This window comes from Diadema setosum, chromosome 1 (genome assembly GCF_964275005.1).
Source record: "Diadema setosum chromosome 1, eeDiaSeto1, whole genome shotgun sequence".
NCBI classification, from domain to species: domain Eukaryota; kingdom Metazoa; phylum Echinodermata; class Echinoidea; order Diadematoida; family Diadematidae; genus Diadema; species Diadema setosum.
Window position 1 is genome coordinate 51,543,967 of NC_092685.1, and position 11,635 is coordinate 51,555,601.

Below are 11,635 nucleotides of genomic sequence, written 5' to 3' on the forward strand. Positions count from 1 at the left end.
AGTGGGTTGAAAGTATGAGGCCAGAGTGGATGAACAGTTCTGCCTTTGTTTTTGATAACTTCCTGTAATGTATGCCATTTGACCTAGATACACCCTGCCGACATAGTAGCTTGTTTTCCTCAATTCTGACCCAAAAACTGAATTTACAGTTTGAAGATGAGTGTTTATTACTATCTGTGTCATCTTATGCGAGTGGGTAGTGACATTGGACCGCTGTACTGGTGTGTGAAGGAAATGAAATGGTGCCATACAGTCTATCTGAGAGGCGCTGTTATGGAAATTTTGTATAAAATGTGATCCTTAAAGTTCAGAGCCCCATTTTATCAAAAAAATGAAATCAATTGTAAATTCCCTTACTGCCTAGGCTGCCTTAGACTAATGATAGAAATCAACTATATAATCAATTACAGGTCTTCATAAAACAGGGCCTAGGTCATTTTCATATCTACTGTTGGTGGACTATGTTTATCTGAACCTGTTGCTACAACATGCATTTCCCATGGACACTTGCCCGAGTATACTCGGGACTCATCCTCAATGGGTTAAAATGCTGAGTACATTATTTGACGCCATCTTTAAGTTCTACATGTTATTTCTTGTTGATACCAAAGAGTCAAATATGTGATGCGCTCCGTCGGAATGAGTCAAAAGTCGCAAAAAATGAAATCGTAGTTATGCCTATATGTGAATTCTACAGACTCTAAGCTTTACACTGATATGTAATACAACTCATTTCGATATCCCTAGAGATCATAAAAACGAATATTAACTACGTTTATGATGTCAGTCCATTTTCTAAATAACGGAGAAAATCGCTCTCAAAGTTCAGGCTACGTTCAGCTCACAACCTGTTTCTTTCACGGGACGAAACAATACAACAGTCCTGCTTAGCGACGGCGTTTACGCTCCATCGCACGCACTACCGTATAAGGCGATAGCTTGGGTATGTAAGATAATTAACCAATCGCAGGACAGGTCTGTCATTAACGATTCTGACCAATACGGCAGCCCGAATGTAAACTTCGGCGCGTTTGTGTCCGTGCCGCTGCCGCCGCATGAATGAGTCGGTACGCGTTGTGTGTCGGCTGCGTTGTGGTTTGCCGCAAGTTTTTAACTCACAAACAATAGGAAACAGTTGAAAGAAAAAAAGGCACACAATGCGTCTTACGAGAAGCGTCTTTTAGCGAGGGCGTTGATCGCTTCCATTCTCCTCCATCCCATGTTGTTGTCAATGGAAACTAAAGAGGATGCGTTTAGCAAGTACCAATACCTAAATAGAACCTGAGAACCTATTGTAGGCAGGCACGCAATGCGTCTTACGAGAAGCGTCTTTTAGCGAGGGCGTTCATCGCTTCCATTCTCCTCCGATGTTGTTGTCAATGGAAACTAAAGAGGATGCGTTTAGCATGCAAGTACCAATACCTAAATAGAACCTGAGAACCTATTGTAGGCGGGGGTTCAAAAGACAGCATCGGTAGAAAAAGTCAATGAGGTTAATTAACGATAGTCGTCTTTTGAGATCGTGTTCTTTGCGTGTACTAAAAACCCTCAAATTACGCACATGGTCGTAATGTTGCAGAGCATCATTGACTGCCTTCGCGTCTGTTCTGCTGCAGCTGTATACAGCCGTAACATTCTGAATTCCCGCCATATTAGGCACATTTCCTTTATAGGCGTTGCGTGCACAGTAATTATCGCTTATCACGCCTGCCAATGCTGCACATATTATACGTACCAGAAGCAAAGTTTGGTGTAGGCTTGACAGCTTCACGTTGGGTTTACAATGATTGTAAATTCTACTTCTTGTTCTCAGTCACTTTTGTAATACCATAGCATAACATAAAAAACCATTAACTTGTAGCTTAAGCTGATTTTTTTTTTTTTACATCACATTTTCAGTTACAATCTTTCTACGTTTGACAAGTGGAGTATAGATAACAATACTGACAAATATTCGGAATTAATACTTAGGCCTTCTTCATTTCGTTTTGTATTCACAAATCTTATTAGAAAAAAAAATGATTGCTTGATTACTTTCGGGTAAAGGAACCACCGGAAAGGAACAGCATTTAATTTTCTTGTTAACGAACCTAAGCTAATAACGAACCATATTTCATTGTGTGATTAACGAACCTTCAGAATAATCAATTTTATTAACCCCCCCCCCCCCAGAAAAAAAAACAAAACATTTCAATGTCATGCGTTGTCAATAGTGATAAAAGGCCCGTTTTTATTTCGTAGTGTGTCTCAGTACTCCTGTGCTTATTTTTAAGGATGTGCCTCTCTTAATGATTGTGATTGATGTTCAACTATTTCTTTCTTTCACGCAAGCTTTAACAAGAAGAAGCTAAAATTCAGGCAAGGAGACGAGTTTTCTTCCATGAGATACAATCATTAAGACACACATCTATTCCCGAAAGTTGTGTGATTGCTTATGTGCTAAAGAATTGTGTCTATTACATGAATCAGGCACTATACAAAACGGTTGAAATCTACTGAAAGTCGAACTTCGGTTTTTTGTTATTTCAAGCGGGGATAGACTAGAAATTAGTTTGTCTATACTGGCAGGAGACATTACAGTTTTCCAGTACATGCTCCGCATTTAAACAGTCGCCATATTTTCGTGGTCAGAATAAGATAATGGACACATGATATATTATACAAATGAAAATACAAAACAACGAACATGCCATATGTACAAACATTATGAACTTCAATGAATTAAACTTACCTGTGATATTCTGCATAAAAAAACAAGCACGCCGATTAAATAATCTAATAGAATTAATAGAACACACAGCGATCATGCGTGGCAGATCAAATAAAGTTCATTTGGTGAGAAAGCTAAATGAAATTAAAAAGTTGACTTCTTTTCGTTTCTCTTTCAATTCATGAAAACAGAATTACATTGTATAAGGGGAAAGAGGATTGTCTCTGTTGCGAACGATCGCCATATATAGCACTGTTAGTCTTCTGCGCAAATCCGAATCCCTAAATACTTTAATTTTTGCTTGATAATGTAATAATCCTGCTTATAACTTTATAAAGGACTCGCAAATTAAAAGTTTCAAACCGTATACTAAAACATTATATTTTACACGGTGTATTAAAAAAAAAAAAAAAAAAACATTTTGAATGCGTTGTGCGTTAGCTGTTAATAGCATTAATCTGCCTTTTATTTTCCGTACGAAAAGCGCACAGAAACGTAACCAAATGCTACCAAATACAGTGAAATGCATTGTATGGCGTGGTACTATCATTAGAAGTATATCCCATTCCTTTTTGTTTTATTTGCTTGAAGCAGTCGTCAAACCATGTGTCATCTTCGTAGCGACATCACTTAGGAATAGGAATGTATGAAGATAATCGTTACTCATTTATGTTGCGCTACTATTATAGCATTTACATTTGCAGTATTATGTTACTGTATGATTACGATTACGAATGTTGGTTATGAATTCAAAAGACTGGTTCATTAATCGAACTACAAAGGTAATAGCTGTTTTGAAAGTAGTTCGATACAAGTTCAAAACGCAATCGAAGTCATCGTCATAGGGGGAACTGATAGCTCTAGAAAACTTGTTTATGCAAGTAAAGATTGCTGTATGTAATCTTTGTAGAAAGTTTTGACCATCTTTTAGGCCATCTTTTGAGTATTTTGAGAAATTGTATAAAGAATTATTTGCTTTGATTATGTCAAGAATAAGTTTGAACTATGAGAATAAAAAGGCGCGGTTACCCAAACAATGTCGTAGTTCGATTAGACATGATGGGTAAGGTAAATTCATGACTTGACTACTCCTCACTGAATTGATGATCACTTCTGTAAACCATCAGTTATGTCTTGTAGATGTTATACCTCTGTAATCGTAGTCAAAATTCTTTTGAGCGATGAGACGAAAACCAACAAACAAAATGCCGAGTATCATCACTCGAGATTCCAACATTTGGCGTCACCAGACCAACAATAAGTGACGAATCAAATGGAATATTATGTTGTGGGATAGCAGACTATGTTACTATTTTTAAATGTTTCGAGCAATTATTGTTTAAAAATAAAGAGGAAATGAGGCAAAGTTCAAGAAATTAGAAAAAACACGTAAATGCAGGCGATCATATTTGATAGTCAAAGTAAGAGATTACAATCGGCCGTGCGGATGTATATGATTGCCTTATTTACAAGTCTGATTTCTGTAAACTACATGTATGTTATATTTAAATTTAAGTTCCCTTCCCTCCTTGATAAATGTTCTGTTGGGTTTTCGCTGTAGGCATTTATTAGGAAACGCTGTAAAAACGACAACAAATGCCTCCTATACATCAAAAGATGACCTATACATACATGAAACACAAAAATTCTGTACGTGCTGATATAATGCAACTGCTTGTTTGTTTGTTTGTTTGTTTTGAATTACCATGGTCTTTGTCGGGGTAAAGATGAAGAAAAGTAGTAGAGTGTATCACTCTCAAATCTGGATGATTGCGATAAGTGTGTATCCCCGCCCTTTCTATACAGGTAAACGATTTAAGTTTGGTATGCTATTATAAAAGCTGCTTGAGTCACGCAGAAGAACTGTTTCCGCGATCACTTTTAGCCTTTCATAAAATTCACGTTTTAAGATAGTAACGATATGTAGGAGATAGAGTAAGTTAGCGTCCCTGACTGTGGTTCTGAACACAAAAGGGGACTGAAAAATTCTTTGACAAATTAGCAGACATAATGCCGATCCTCCAACACTGTTGCTCCATTCCGTCAGTGATTCTGCTATCAATGGCGAAGAAAGAATACTGGTTGCGTGATTATCCACCCCTTGATAACAGGAAGTTTACCTTTCATTGTTTAAGGCTTCGTTGATGCGGGGTTTACTCAGATACAAGGCGTGAACAGTGTTGTCCCAGTTCTTTCATTCGAAATTCCTCAGAATACGCAATTCAATGGGCAATTAATGTTGCTACTTCGCAAAGCTGTTAGCCAAATTCTTTGCAGACTTGACCTCTCACATGTCAGCTACACGCAATACACGACAAACAGCTATCATTACAAACATTCTTATTAAAAAAAAAAACAAAATGAAGAAGTACACTTTTGAGTAGCGACACAGCTTTCTGTCCCTTTCTCAAATAGGTCCTACTTCTAAACAATACACAGATGACAAGAGTCAGAATATCATCCAAAGGGAACACGAGATTTGGGCATTAATAATGTTTGTCTTCCGATTTCTCTCCATGCCGTCACGGCCCAAACCATTATAAGAAATAGGGCAATAAGTTTTATTAACCAGGGAAATAATAGTACGTATTACATACATTTGGCGAATTATCACACGAATTGTCGACTTTATAAAAACGAGAATAATTGACAACTTAGGCCCTACTATATCTCCAGAGATGAACTTTAAACAGCAAATCACATACCAGGGAACGAAAGTAATGATTATTTGAATGAATTCATTAATGAGGCCAATTAACAACCGTTGTAAAAGTTCACACACGCATAAAGAGGTTTCAAGTTCGATATGTGATCATTGTATTAGCTCATAGGTAAAGTATCATAAATTTTGCGTGATCGTTAGTTGGAATTAATTTTTTTCAGCGCGATTTGTGCGTCACATCAATCCCCACTTCATGAAATGGAGTGCATGTATCAAACAAAACTCGCTGGTCATGCAATCGATGGCCTTGGTCAGCTCACTATTATTGCGTAATTCTAAAGCCCTCGCCGCTTGGCCACCGACGCCGCCGCACGCGCCATGCTTTGTTTTGTCTTCAATGGGGTCAAGAGCAATGCCTCATTAGCATACACCCTAGCAACGGAGGCGGAGTCTCATCGGGCAAGAACAATAGGTGCGAAACGCAACGCAAAGGCGAGCGTTCGAAAAAAAATGTAACCGAAAAAAATTGTCTCAGAAAAACTGTGATTTGGGACACTTGTACTCATTTTTACACGCTGAAATTTTCTGTACAAACAGATAAAACATCAAGGAATCAAAATCCGTCATAAAAAATTTTCGACCCGAGCAATGCTTCCCCTTCATTTTCGGCTCATTACGGGAAAACTCCCCGTGCGACTTATGACTCATTTTGTCGGAGCGCCACACATATAAGGATCACTGAATACATTTATACATAAAAACAGTATCATTTTGTCAATCTTTATTTCAAATTGACAAATCAAAATTTGGTAGATCCAATACTTACTGAAAACTCTTGTAACAATGTAGTTAAATAATACAATAATGCATTTGATTTAGGCATAGGAGTTTATGATATGTTTCTTTGTTGTCTGTTATTTGGATGATTTGTTCAACTGTTTTGATGGCTCCTGCCCAGAGGATGCCAGGAGCATTACATTCTTGGTCTCTACATACATGTGTCAGTGTGTCTGTCTGTCTGTATGTCCATCCACAGTATGCCCCAGATCTCATTAAAATGATTCAAGAAAACTCCATCAAAATTGTGGGTTTCTATCATACTTGGCCCAAATATATGGCATGGGGTGTAGATGCTCTGATTAGATTTTGGGCAAAATTCCTAGAGGTTAAAGATCAGCCGAGTTTAACAGTCAAATTCAGCTGCACACAGCAGTCAAATTGACTTAGTTTTGTATTGCATTTGGAGTAATTCAATTGTTCTGGAAATAAGAGTGTGAGGCTTGCTAGTCTTTAAAGCTAATCTGAAAGAAAGCAAATTTATGTGACATGAATGACAGCTGTTTGTTTAAAATTGTTGTGAAATTTCAAGGTTGAAGATGTTAAAAAAATGATTTGTAGTGCCTGTAGGAAACTTAACATCATTTACTAAGCTGATGTGAATATGAAAATGTTGTGAGATAAAGTATCTGTCCCAAACATAGATAGGAGGAGGGTTAAATATCTTTGTATTTTAAAATACCAGTGAATGATTGATGAGGGTGACGGAATATTTCTGTGTTCTGTAACAGCCATCTCTCTAATGTTTGTTACTGTTTTGATATAGTGATGATATATGCACTGTTATGAAATACTTGTAGTAGCTTGTAGTTGTTGGTATGCATGACACATCTTTGGCATTGTGGCATGTCAATTACCACCCTTTCATCCAAACTATTTTTCTTTGTTTTCTTTTCTTCTCCCCCCTGGCAGATTGAAACTATACCAAAGCATTTACGTAAACAGTGTCATCCAGGATGGGTGGTGGTAGCTCCACCAGGGCATGCACCTGTTTTGTGATCCGATAGACCTCGGGGAGGGACTCTGTCATCGCAGCTGCACCCAGGGGATGCCACCAGGGGGCTTGAGCAGACATCTGTGACATCTCCTGGAAGAAGGATCTCCAGGAAGTAAAGGATAAAGGGAGGAAAAGTCGATTTGTATCAATCTAAAAGCTATTGCAACAGCAACAATGAAATGACGGTTGACAAGACAAACATTTGAAGGAGGCGTGCACCTGTGATAGAACATTGTGACATGAAGGTATAACATGCTTTATGTACACTGAAATGTCCTTGAGCTCATTGCCTACGGAACCCAATTAAGTCTTATATTATATCTATGGAGATTTCTAAATCTTGCAGGAATGGGATAGTGGAAGACAAAGCCACCTGGTTTCATCTTGCCCCCCCCCCCCCCCCCGAAAAAATAGGAGCAAAACAAAACCGAACAAAAATATAGTTACAGATTTCCAGTGTCACGACAGAAACTGTCAATTTGTGTCCAAGAAATGGAATCACCTGAAGACAGCCGGAGACACCATCACTAACCCTGCCCATCTTCCTCACACCTTTTGGGCTAGAAGATCAACCATCGTCATGGCAACTACAGCAGCAGTGCAATCTCTAACCCCTCTCACCCCAGATCCTGAGTGTCGACACCATAATGATGTTAAATATGGCGGAGTTAAGTGGAAGGAGCAGAACTGGCGTTTTCACATTGAAATGTGCTTTGGGTTATATCACGACGTCACCAGACTTCTGAATTCTTCATACCATGAGGTAGTCTGGTGTGTGGATGAAGCTCAAGGCAACAGTGCCTGAACAGATGTGACTCCAAATGTAATTATCCGTTCGTGTTTGGTCTCTTGAACGCTTCAGATGATGGCTTAAAAGGGATGCTTTAAATGCATATCACTAGTTTGCTTCTTGGGATGTAATCAACAACAACAACAACAACACAGGATGTTGCGTGATTGTTACACCAGTAGCCATTTCCTCTTCTTGAATGTTCTCCTGCAATGAACTAAGCTTGACAAAATAAATACACCAGATGTTGATAGTGATCAGGGTTGGCTGGTATAAAAGGGAGCTGATCAAGTAGTTATGGATTGATTGAACTCTGACCTGTTCCTGGCACTAGGTTGTTGTTGTTTTTTTGTTAAAGTAAGATATTGACCCTGTCTTACAATGAGCCAAAGAGAACCTTTCTGTTCACCTCATCTCTATTAACCAGTTGCCATGGAAACACAATTTCCCCTTCTTGCCATTAATGCCTCCATTGCAACGTCACGGAGAGCCATCTTGAAAGATGCATGAAAGCATAGAAGATGTCATCCTGATTGATGTGTACAGCTCTGTGTGTGGGTGGGAGTGTGTAGCTATTGATTTGGACAGATTGGGTACAGTGCAAGCGTATTACCTCTCGACATCATTTACTCATAGAATTCATTGTGAAAAGTGATTAGTAGAAAAAAACAACAAACTGTAACCATGCATTGATTGAATCCTTCTGGCATTATGCGATGCTTTCTTTGAGTCCCTCCGTCCGTGGTGATGTGATTACTACAACCTCATTGGACATTGGACATCCAATCACACTATGTACTTTATCCCCTGGACTGAATCAGCTGTGAGCTGAAAGTGGGGTTATATACTTTGCTTACTGTGCAACTCCGGAGGGCATAAAATTGTATGTTTCATGGTCAGTCATTATTATAGTGTTTATTTGGGTTTGTTCTTGTGGTATAATTCCAACACTTTTCACTCTGTATCGAAAGCATGTTACATACTCGAGTAACTAATTTATTTTACATGGGAATGTCAGTACTCTCTGCATCTGAAACACACCCGTGACCATTTCAAAAATTCTAGAATATTGTTTTTTCTCTTCAAGATAAAAAAGTGTATATCCTCGGCTGAGGATGAGAAGGGAGTTAAGGTGCCTCAAACACTATGGCTTTAGTGACAACTTTATGCCCTTATCATTCTCAGCAGATATATCTCCTTTAGTTACATTGTGACACTTTAAAACAAATTTTCATTGTTATAAATCGTGCATGAAAAAATTCTGTTATTTCTTGACCATAAAAGTTAGCCCCAACCCCATTTTTGATCTCTGAACTTCTGTAAGTGCTTGAATGCGCCAACACTTATGTGTTGCATCTTACCAAGTGAAAATGATTTCCCCCCAAAGCTCAGAAGGTTTGGTCATATACAACCAGAAACGTTGACACATCAACAAATATTGTTTGTCTGTAACACAGCTATTGACTTTGTCTTACATCAAATGTAAGGAAATAAATAATCCGCAGAGCAATCACGATATTTCATGAAATTTTAACTCATATTTATTTATTGGTTTCCATGGTTACCATGCTAGTTTGGACTTTAGATCAGGAGTACCTGATGTGGATACATCAGCATTATACCAGCACTTCACATTTAGCCATGTGACGTAATTTACCTGCCTGTGCCGTAAGGCAGTAGATAGAACGTCATGTTATTGTATGACTTACTGTATACGCCATATATTTCGCGAGTCTAAATTTTTGCGAATCGGGAATTCCCGACGATTTCGCGAGTGGTTAAATTCGCGATCATGGAGTCCTGTACTGAACAGAGAAATGTACATGCGTACGTCACATTGACATCGGGATCAGAGTCAATACTTTCGCATTTTTTTAATTTCGCGAATAGCACCTGACTCACGAAATTCGAGAAAATAAAAACCTCGCGAAATATTTGGCGTATACATTATTACTGTAAAACCAGAAGTGTTCATGTGCATTTAATTTTGCGAATTTTGTGAGAGCCAAGATCGCAAAATTAAAATACATGCAAAAGATAATGTCTACACTGTATGCTTTGAATGCCAGTTGCAATTCACAAAGTTTCACTCCATGAAAAAGACTGTCAGCTCCAATTCGCGAAAATTTCATGACGATGCGAATATATCATGCTTTACAGTACCCTGTCGTGCTGTAAACACACTATATCCATACAGACATGGACCAGCCAAAAACTGTTCGCTAGGAGGCATATGATCTCTGCTCTCACCACACTCATTCACTTTGCCTGTGAGGAGTCCAGGGCATACCCAAAGAGGAACACTTTTGATGGAAAAGACCAGACACTTCGTATTATGTCATCCTGATTTTTTTTTTTTTTCATAGAAAACAGTATACTTTTTGAGAGGATGACATACCATGCACCAGGGGTGGATCCAGGAATTCCGTAAAGGGGAGGCGCCTTTACAAAATTAAAGGGGGGCGCACGCACCCCCATTTTTTCTCTTTATTTCTTGTGTTTTAACAAAAAATAAAGAGGGGGCGCACGCCCGGTGCGCCCCTCCTCTGGATCCGCCACTGATGCACTGCTGTTATTGGAATGTGAATCATCTTTCTTTATAGATGACAGATTCATAACTTGTTTCTCTAAGGAGAATTGAATGTTGTTGTGTCAAATGTATTTTCTTTGCAATATTTGGAAATATACAGTAGTTTATGAAGAGGAGTCTTCTCATTTTTTTTTTCTGCTTCACATTACTGTAATGCTTGATATTTATAGAACATACTAACTTCAAATGAAATGTCAGACTTTATGTGTATATTTGTTGTCAGTATGTTCCTGGATTTCAGTTGATGTTAGATTTTCTGTGTGTTTGCTGCGATGTCTTACAATGTTGTCAGACAACTATTAACATGTAGCAATATATAACTGCTTGTCAAAAGTATTCCTATCAGTATCTGAGATGATGGCAGCGTGAAGTAATTGTTTGCTACGGAAGGGCCTTTTCCATGTTTCAGCAGCTTTCCTATCCTTAAAACCATCAAAAAGATACAAGATTAAGTGCCTCAATAGATTTATCACCAGTTATGATATTGATCCTAACCAACTGATTGTATAAGAGCTATCACTCAACCAGTCTTTTATTTTGCCTATAGGCCAAAATGTACTCTTCACTGGGCACTAGTATACTAATGACTGGTGCTAATGACCGCTTGTATGCACTCGACTGCGGTGCCTGTGTATTACAAGTGCATTGCCACTTTTGGACAGCTTATGCTGGCCTGGGAATCCTGTGAAAATGTCTGCCACAGAATTCAAATAGTCACCATTTTATAAAACAAATAATGCACATTACTTGGTGAGGTGTTTGTAAAATCATCCACTGTGTAATTTGCTTTATTTGTATGATATCTACAGAGACCAAGCATGTGTGGCAATATGTTTTTAAGAGCACCTGTATTTGTAGTGAATCTTATGTCAGAGGTTATGTTCCTGCTAAACTCCGATCTATGACTGTGATGCTGGTGCTCGCATGTTTGATGTGTGGAAATACTGTAGTCACTGTTTAATTTTCAGCTAGCTGATAAATTTCCCCCTCCTTTGAAAAACCCTTGACAGTTCCTGATTCAGTTTTGATATCAACATTCAGGTGGTGCA

At 38.4% G+C, this 11,635-nt stretch overlaps 1 protein-coding gene across 1 annotated transcript in view; it reads left to right on the forward strand.

Annotated features, from left to right (window-relative positions):
- The window catches only part of LOC140232037 (uncharacterized), a 47,574-nt gene extending 40,165 nt beyond the window's left edge, over positions 1-7,409 (forward strand). The window contains exon 5 of the mRNA XM_072312191.1: positions 7,122-7,409. The gene's annotated coding sequence lies outside the window, so the exon portion shown is untranslated. The remainder of the gene's footprint in view (positions 1-7,121) is intronic.
- Positions 7,410-11,635: the final 4,226 nt, after the last annotated feature.